This window comes from Pan paniscus, chromosome 11 (genome assembly GCF_029289425.2).
Source record: "Pan paniscus chromosome 11, NHGRI_mPanPan1-v2.0_pri, whole genome shotgun sequence".
Classification (NCBI taxonomy): Eukaryota; Metazoa; Chordata; class Mammalia; order Primates; family Hominidae; genus Pan; species Pan paniscus.
This window is the reverse complement of record NC_073260.2, coordinates 86,123,537-86,133,604: the sequence shown is the minus strand read 5'-3', so window position 1 is coordinate 86,133,604 and position 10,068 is coordinate 86,123,537.

The following is a 10,068-nucleotide window of genomic DNA, read 5'->3' as shown; positions in this document are numbered from 1 at the left end:
GATACAATGATGCCTTCTCTACAGCCCCCCAAAGTCTTAACTCATCCCAGCATTTACTCAAATGTCCAAAGCCCAAAGTCTCATCTGAGTCAAGGCTACAGTCCCTTCTATCCCTGAGCCTCTGAAATACAAAGCAAGTTAACTACTTCCAAGGTACAATGCTTGTCCAGGCATTGGGTAAGCATTTCCAGACAAAAAGAAGAAATTTGCCAGAAAGAAGTGCAAAACACAGATGGGACTTACAGACTCCATGCAAGTCTAAAACCTAGCAGGCCATTCATTCTATCCTACAGCTCCAAATAATCTTTTTTGAAACTACATCTCACATCCAGAGCACAGGGTGGTGAGATGGCTGGGCTCCCAAGGCTTTGGGCAGCTCAGCACCTGTGGCATGGCAGGGCCTTTCCCCAAAGCTGCCCTCAATGGCTGGGCTGCTGTTGAGTGCCAATAGCTTTTCAACACTAAGAGTGCAAGCTGTTGGTGGGTCTATGAATCTGGGGTCTGGAAAATGGCGCCTCCCTGTATGGGGGCTCCAACCCTATATGCTTGTTCTGCAGTGCCCGAGTAGAGGTTTACCATGAGGCTCTGCCTGTTGGAAAAGCTTCTGCCTGGACACCCAGGCTTTCCCATACATGCTCTGGAGTCTAGACAAAGGCTCCAAAGCCTCTAGTTTTGTGCTGTGTGTACCTGCTGGCTTAACACTATGTGGAAGCCACAGAGGCTTGGAGCTTGCACCCCTGAAGCAGTGACCCAAGCTGTACCTGTGCATCTTTCAGCCATGGCTGGAGCTGGAGATGAAGGTGTAGGGGTGCAGGCAGCAGTGTCCTGAGGCTGCACATAGCAGTGGGGCCATAGGGCTGGCCCAGAAAAAACATTCTTTTTTCCTAAGCCCCAGGGCCAGTGACAACAAGGGCTGCTACAAAGGTCTTTGAAATGCCTTCAAGGCCTTTTTTCCCATTGTCTTGAATTATTAGCACTGGGCTCCTTTTTTATGCAAATATCCAAAGGCTTCTGGAATTTTCTCCCTGAAATTCAGCTTTTCTTTTTGACCACTTTGCCATGTTGCAAATTTTGCAAAGGATTAAGCTCTGCTTCTCATTTAAATATAAGTTTCAACTCAAGGTCATTTCTTTGGTCACACATAATACCACAGGCTGTTCGACGTAGGCAGGACAACTCTTGAGCTTTGCTGCTTAGAAGTTCATTCCACCAGATAGACCCTAAATCTTCACCCTCAAGTTCAAAGTTTCCCAGATCTCCAGAGCAGGGACACTGTGCAGCCAAATTCTTTGCTAAGGCAAAAGAACAAAACCTTGGCCCCTGTTCCCAGTAAGTTTCTCATTTTCATCTGAGAGCTTCTAAGCCTGGCCTTCACTGTCCATCCTTCTGTCAGCCTTTTAATCACAACTAACAAGTCATTACAATGGTCCAAACTTTCCCTCATCTTCCTGTCTTCTTCCAAGCTCTCCAAATGCTCTAACCTCTGGCCATTACCGAATTCTGAACCTGCTTCTACATTTTCAGCTATCTTTGTCGCAGCCTGGCAATGTGGTAAAAGAAGAAAAGTCCATTATCAGGGGAAAATTTCAAGAAGGCTTCAGATATTAGCATCAAAGAAGCCCAGTGCTACCAGCCAAAAATTGGGGAAAAGGCCTTGAAGGCATTTCATAGCTTCACTTCACAGCATTGATTTTCTGCATGTACATAAAGAAAAGAGGTTGAATTGACTCACAGTTCTGGAGGCTGTAAGGAAAGCATAGTGGTTTCTGCTTTTAGGAGGACTCAGGAAGCCTCCCATTTATACCAGAAGGCCAAGCAGCAATGAAATGTTTCATATTCCAGGAGTAGAAGCAAGACAGAGGAAAGATGCCACATCCTGTTATACAACCAGATCTCAAGAGAACTCAGTATCAGGAGATCAGCATCAAGAAGATGGTGCTTAACTATTGGTGAAGGATCCACCCAATACCCCACATCCACCCCCCAGTGTTTCCAAGCAGAAGTCTGAGGCAGAGGCAGAGCCTCTTGGAAAACCTCTACTAGGGCAGTGCAGAAGGAAAATATGGGTTTGGAGCCCCCACGCGGGATACCACCATCCTCCAGACCCTAGAGTCATAGACCCACCAAAAGCTCCCACCCTCAGTATGCAAAAGCTACAGGCACTCAACACCAGCCCAGTCCATGAGAGCAGCCATGGGGGCTAAAGCCTGCAAAGCCACAGGTGCACTGCCCTAGTAGAGGTTTTCCATGAGCCTCTGCCTCTGTAGCAGGCTACTCCCCCTTCCTACTACCCACCACCCTCACACCACCCTACAGCCAACCTACTCCTCCGACCTTACCCACTTCTGTTTACTTCCAACTCCACCCATCTCAAGTACAGGAATAAATCACCTCCCACCAGGCCACACCTGCAACATTTGGAATTACAATTTCCCATGTGTTTTGGTAGAGACACACAGCCAAACCATATTATTCTGACCCTGATCCCCCGAATATCATATCCTTCTCAGCGAGTAAAATACAATCTTGCCTTTTCAAAAGTTGCCAAAAGCCTTAACTCATTCCAGCATTAACACAAATGTAAAAGGTTCAACATCTCATCTGAGAAAAGTCTACAGTCCCTTTTGCCTACGAGTCCCTGAATTTAAAAGGGAGGTCTTTTTTTCAAGGTACGATGATGGTACAGGCATTGGGTAAATTTTCTCAATCCAAAGGGAAGATATTTGTCAGGAAAGTAACACAAATGGGATCACAGGCCCAGTACAAGTCCAAAACCAAGCAGGACAGTATCTATTCAATCTTACAGCTCCAGAATCATCACGAGAACTCACCATCATGAGGAAAGCATTAAGGAGACGGTGTTTAACCATTTGTGAGGGATCCTCCCCAACACCCACCTTTCACCCCTCACCCCCACCATAATCCCCCCATCCTCCCCAATCCCCACCTTCCAACCCCCACTGCCCTCCATGATTAAATCACCTTCCACCTGGCCCCACTTTTAACATTTCCAATTACAATTCCAAATGAGTTTCTGTAGGGACACACAGCCAAATCTTATTCTGTCCCTGCCTCCCCCAATCTCATGTACTTCTCACTTTGCAAAATACAATGATGCCTTACCTACAGTCCCACAAGGTCTTAACTCATTCCAGCATTTACTCAAATGTCCAAAGCCCAAAGTCTCATCTGAGAAAAGGCAGTCTCTTCTGCCCCTGAGCCTCTGAAATACAAACAAGTTAACTACTTCCAAGGTACAATGATTGTCCAGGCATTAAGAGTTCCCAGCCAAAAGGAAGATTTTTGCCTGAGAGAACAAAACATAAATGGGACTTACAGGCTCCATGAAAAGTCCAAAACCCAGCAGGCCAGTTATTCAAACCCACAGCTCAAAAGTCATCCTTTTTTAATCCTTGTCCCACATCCAGGGCACAAGGGCGTGAGGGCTGGGCTCCCAAGGCCTTGGGCAGCTCACCTGTGACTTTGCAGTGTTCAGCCTGTGCAGCTGCCCTCATGGGCTGTGCTGGTGTTGAGTGCCTGGGGTTTCTAACACATGGAGGGTGCAAAGCTCTTGGTGGGTCTATGAATCTGGGGTCTTCATGATGGTGGCCTCCAGTGTGGGGGCTCCAACCCCATATTTTCCTTCCGCACTGCCCTAGTAGAGGTTTCCCATGATGCTCTGCCTTTTTGGCAGCCTTCTGTCTGGACACCCAGGCACTTTCATATATCTTCCAAAATATATATGGAGGATCTCAAGCCTCTGAACTAGTGCTCTGTGCACCCACTGGCTTAACACTGTGTGGAAGCCACCAAGGCTTATAGCTTGCACCTTCTGAAGCAGTGTCCCAAGCTGTACCTGTGTGTCTTTGAGACAAGGCTGGAGCTGGAGCTGCAGGGATGCAGGCAGCAGTATCCTGAGGCTGCACACAGCAGCAGAGCCATGGGGATGGCCCAGGAAACCATTCTTTTCTCCTAGGTCCCAGGGCCTGTGACAGCAAGGGCTACTGCAAACATCTCTGAAATGCCTCCAAGGCTTTCTCCCCCATTGCGGTTGGCTATTAGCACTGGCCTTCATTTTATGCAAATTTTTAAAGCCATCATGAATTTTCCCTCTGAAAATCAGCTTTTGTTTTGACCACTTGGCCAGGCTGCAAATGTTCCAAACTTTTGAGCTCTGCTTGTCATTTAAATATAAGTTGCAACTTGAGGTCATTTCCTCGGTCACACATAAAGGCACAGGCTGTTTGACACAGAGAGGGCACGTCTTGAGATTTGCTGCCTAGATGTTCATTCCACCAGATACACCCTGAATCATCAACCTCAAGTTTATTCACAGATCTCCAGGGCAAAGTCACCCTGCAGCCATGTTCTTTGTTACAGCAAAACAAAAGTAACCTTGGCTCCTGTTCCCAGTAAGTTCCTCATTTTCATCTGAGACCTCATAAGCCTGGCCTTCACTGTCCCTCCTTCTGTCAGCATTTTAATCACAAGTATTTAACAAGTCTCTACAATGGTCCAAACTTTCCTTCATCTTCCTGTCTTCTTCCAAGTCCTCCAAACTCTCCGACCTCTGGCTGTTAGCCACTTCTGAACCTGCTTTTATATTTTCAGCTATCTTTGTCACAGCCTGGCAATGTAGAAGGAAAAAAAGTCCATTTTCAGGGGCAAACTTCAAGAAGGCTTCAGATATTTGCATTAAAAGGAAGACCAGTATTAATAGCCAATGTGATGGGGAAAAGTCATTGAAGACATTTCATAGCTTCAATTCGCAGTACTAATTTTCTGTAAGATCATAACAAAAAGGGGTTTAATTGGCTTACAGTTCTGCAGTAGGCTGTAAAGAAAGCATAGTAACTTCTGCTTCTGGGAGGACTCAGGAAGCCTCTCAATTATACCAGAAGGACAAGCAGCAATAAAATGTTGCATATGGCCAGAGTAGGAGCAAGACAGAGAGAGGAAAGAGGTGTCACAGCCTGTTATACAACCAGATCTCATGAGAACTCAGTATCACAAGGTCAGCATCAAGAAGATGGTGCTTAACCATTGGTGAAAGTTCCACCCCCCAACACACTTCCACCCCTCACTGTTGCCAGGCAGAAGCCTGCTGCAGAGGCAGAGCCTCTTGGAAAACCTCTACTAGGGCAGTGCAGAAGGAAAATATGGGCTTGGAGCCCCTATGCAGGAGGCCACCATCCTCCAGACCCCAGATTCATAGACCCAACAACAGCTCATACTCTCAGTATGGAAAAGGTACAGGCATTAAACAACAGCCCAGCCCATGAGAGCAGCCACGGGGCTAAAGCCTGCAAAGCCACAGGGGCACTGTCCTAGTAGAGGTTTTCCATGAGCCTCTGCCTCTGCAGCAGGCTACTCACCCTTCCTACTACCCACCACCCTATGGCCAGCCTACTCGTCCCCATCCTCCCCACCCCTTTTTCCTTACACCCCCACCCTCCTCCCATCCAGGATTAAATCACCTCCCACCAGGCTTCACCTCCAAAATTCAGGATTACACTTCCACATGAGTTTTTCTAGGGAAACACAGCCAAACCATAGTATTCCGAACTTGACCCTTCCAAATCTCATGTCCTTCTCACAGGGTAAAATACAATCATGCCTTTTCAAAAGTTTCCAAAATCCTTAACTCATTCCAGCGTTAACTTAAATATAAAAAGTTCAAAGTCTCATCCAAGACAAGGCTACAGTCTCTTATGCCTATGAGTCTCTGAAGTTAAAATGGAGTTCATTTCTTTAAAGGTACAATGATGACACAGGTATTGGGTAAGCTGCCTTAATCCAAGGGGAAGAAATTTCCCAGAAAAATAGCACAAATGGGACCACAGGCCCAATGCACATCCAAAACCCAGCAGAACAGTATTCATTCAATCTCACCGCCACAAAATCATGAAGAGAACTATCACAAGGACAGTATTAAGGAAATAGTGTTTAACCATTTGTGAAGGATCTGCCCCCCACCCGCCTTTCACCCCCAACCCCACCATAATTTTCCCCAATTCGCCCCACCACCCCCACCTTCCAACCTCCACTCTCCACCATGATTAAATCACCTTCCACCTGCCCCCCACCTTTAACATTTCCCATTACAATTCCACATCAGTGGGACACAGAGCCAGATCATATTATTCTGTGCCTGCCCCTGCAAATCTGTCTTTCTCACATTGCAAAATACAATGATGCCTCTCCTACAGTCCCCCAAATCTTAACTCATTCCAGCATTTACTCAAATGTGTAAAGCCCAAAGTTTCATCTGAGACAAGGATACAGTCCCTTCCACCCATGAGTCTCTGAATTATAAAGCAAGTTAACTACTTCCAAGGTACAATGATTGTACAAGCAATGGGTAAGCATTCCCAGCCAACAAAAGAAAAATTGCCAGAAACAAAAACAAAACACCGATGGGACTCACAGCATACATGAACGTCCAAAACCCAGTAGGCCGGTCATTCAATCCTACAGCTCCAAAGTCATCCTTTTGGAATCCTTGTCCCACATCCACGGCACAGGAGTGTGAGGGCTGGGCTCCAAAGGCTTTGGGCAGATCTCCACCTGTGGGTTTGCAGTGATCAGTCTCCACAGCTGCCCTCATGGACGGGGCTGGTGTTGAGTGTCTGTAGCTTTCCCACATTGAGGGGGCAAGCTGTTGGTGGGTCTATGAATCTGGGGTTTGAAGGATGGTGCCTCCCTGTGTGAGGGCTTCAACCTGATACATCCCTTCTTTCCTGCCCTAGTAAAGGTTTCCCATGAGGCTCTACCTCTTGGAAAGGCTTCTGCCTGGACACCCAGGCTTTTCTGTACATCCTCTGGAGTCTAGACAGAGGCTCCCAAGCCTCTAGTCTCTTGCTCTGTGCACCTCCTGGCTTAACACTATGTGGAAGCCATCAAGGCTTGGAGCCACCTCTGAAGCAGTGACCCAAGCTGTACCTGTGCATCTTTCAGCCATGGCTGGAGCCGGATCTGCAGGGATGCAGGCAGCAGTGTCCTGAAGATGCACACAGCAGCCAGGCCATGGAGCTGGCCCAGGAAACAATTCTCTCCTTGTCCCCAGGGCCTATGACAGCAAGGGCTGCTGCAAAGGTCTCTGAAATGCCTTCAAGGCCTTTTCCCCATAGTCTTGGCTGTTTGCACTGGGCTCTCTTTTTATGCAAATACTTTAAGTGCTCTTGAATTTTCCCCCTGAAAATCAGCTTTCCTTTTTGACCACTTGGCTAGGCTGCAAATTTTTCAAATTTTTGAGCTCTACTTCTCATTTAAATAGAAGTTGCAACTTGAGGTAATTTCTTAGGTCACACATAAGAACACAGGCTGTTGGATGTAGAGAGGACACCTCTTGAGCTATGCTGCCTAGATGCTCATTCCACCAGATACATCCTAAATCGTTACCCCCATGTTCACAGTTTCAGAGATCTCCAGGGCTAAGGCCAATCAAATGTAACCTTGGCTCCTGTTCACAAGATGTTCCTCATTTTCATCTGAGACCTCTTAATTCTGGCCTTCACTGTCCATCTTTCTGTCAGCCTTCTGATCACAAGTATTTAACAATTATTTTCAGTGGTCCAAATTCTTCCTCATCATGCTGTCTTCTAAGCGTTCCCAACTCTCCTGACCTCTCTTTTTTACCCACTTCTGAACCTGCTTCTACATTCTCAGATATCTTTGTCACAGCCTGGTAATGTGGTAAAAGAAGAAAAGTCCATTTTCAGGGGGAAAATTCACAAAGGCTTCAGATATCTTCATGAAGAGCAGCTGAGTACTGGTTACCAACACAATGGGGAAAAGGCCTTGAAGGCATTTCATAGCTCCACTTCACAGCACTAATTTTGTGTACAATCATAAAGAAAGAGGTGTAATTGGCTCACGGTTCTGCAGGCTGTCAAGGAAGCATAGTGGCTTCTGCTTCTGAGAGGACTCAGGAAGCCTCCCAATCATACCAGAAGGCCAAGGGGCAAGGAAATGCTTCATATGGCAGCAGTAGAAGCAAGACTGAGAGAGGAAAGGGGTACCCACCCTGTTATACAACCAGATCTCATGAGAACTCAGTATCACAAGGTCAGCATCAAGAAGATGGTGCTTAACCACTGGTGAAGGATCTGCCCCCGCAACCCCCACCTCCACCTCCCACTGTTTCCAGGCAGAAGCCTGCTGCAGAGGCAGAGCCAGATTCGTAGACCCACCAACAGCTTGCACCCCCACTGTGGAAAAGCTACAGGCACTCAACAGTAGCCCAGTCCATGAGAGCAGCTGTGGGGGCTAAAACTTGCAAAGCCACAGGTGCACTGCCCTAATAGAGGTTGTCCATGAGGCTGTGCCTCTGCAGCAGGCGACTCCCCACTCCCACTACACCCCACCCTTCCACCACCCTACAGCCAGCCTACTCCTCCCCACCCTGCCCACCTCTTTTTCCTTCCACCCCACCCGCCTCCCATCCGTGATTAAATCACTCCCACCAGGCCCTCATCTTTTTGTCATTTTCCAATCCCTGCAAACCCTCCCAATCTTTGTTTGTTACCCACTTCTGAACCTGCTTCTACTTTTTCAGGTATCTCTATAGCAGGTTGGCTATGTAGCAATAACACAAAACCTGATTTAAGGGGGAACATTCAAGAAGACTTCAGAAATTTGCATATAAAGAAGCCCTGTGCTAATAGCCAAGACAAAGGGGAAAAGGCCTTGAAGACATTTCACAGCTCCTCTCTGCAGTTCTAATTTTCTGTATTATCCTAAATAAAAGAGGTTTCATTGACTCAGGGTTCTGCAGGCTGTGAAGGAAGCATAGAGTCTTTTGTTTCTGGGAGGAGTCAGGGAGCCTCCTAATTATACCAGAAGGCCAAGGGACAATGAGCTGTCTCCTATGGCAGGAGTAGGAGGAAGACAGAGTGAGGAAAGAGGTTCCACAGCCTGTTAAACAACCAGATCACATGAAAACTCACTCACTATCAGGAGGACAGCATCAAGGGGATGGTGCTTTATCATTTGTGGAGAATCTACCTGCAACATTTTATGACTAAATCTTTTTCCACCTAGGCCCCACCTCTAACGTTAGGGAGTATAATTCCACATGGGTTTTGATAGGGATATAGAGACAAACCATATTATTCTGTCCCTGACCCCAAGAATCTCTTGTCCTTTTCACATTGCAAAATACAATCATGCCTTGCCAGCATGAGTCTTAACTCATTTCAGCATTAACTCAAAGTTACAAAGTTCAAAGTTTCATCTGAGTCAAGACTGCAGCCTCTTTTGCCTATAAGCATCTGAAATAAAATGCAAGATCACTGCTTCTAAGGTACAGTGGTGGTACAGGCATTGTGTAAGCTTTCCATATCCAAAAGGAAGACATTTTCCAGAAAGCTTCTTATTTCTATCTGAGACCTCCTCAGCCTAGCCTTCACTGTCCATGTTTCTGTCAGGATTTTGGTCACAACCATTTAACCAGTCTCTAAGATGGTCCAAACCTTCTCATCTGTCTTCTTTTGAGCCCTCCAAACTCTTCCAACCTCTGTCCATTACCTAGTTCCAAAGCTGCTTCCACATTTTCAGGTATCTTTATAGCAATGCTGCAATCGTCATTTGCCATTTTCTGTATGATTCATTTTGAAAAAGAGGTTTAATTGGCTCATGGTTCTGCAGGGTGGACAGGAAGCACAGGGCTTCTGCTTCTGGGAGGCCTCAGAAATCTTTCAATCTTTGTGCAAGGCAAAGAAAGAGTGAGTTGTCTCACACGGCAAGAGGAAAACATGCAGAGTAGGGAGGTGACATAGAGTTTTCAATGACCAGGTCTCATGAGAAGTCACTCATGATTGTGAGGACAGTAGCAAGGGGATGGTGCTAAACCATTCATGAGAAATTTGCCTTCAGGATTCAATCACCTTAGACCAGGATCCACCTTCAACATTAGGAAATATAATTCAACACGAGATTTGGTGAGGACACATATTCAAATTGCATCATCAATCTTTGAATATAAAGACATCCACAGCAGGCTTTATCCAGCCAGCTTCTTTGAGACTCTTCACAGGGTTTGAGGTCTACAGCATATACACGAAAATA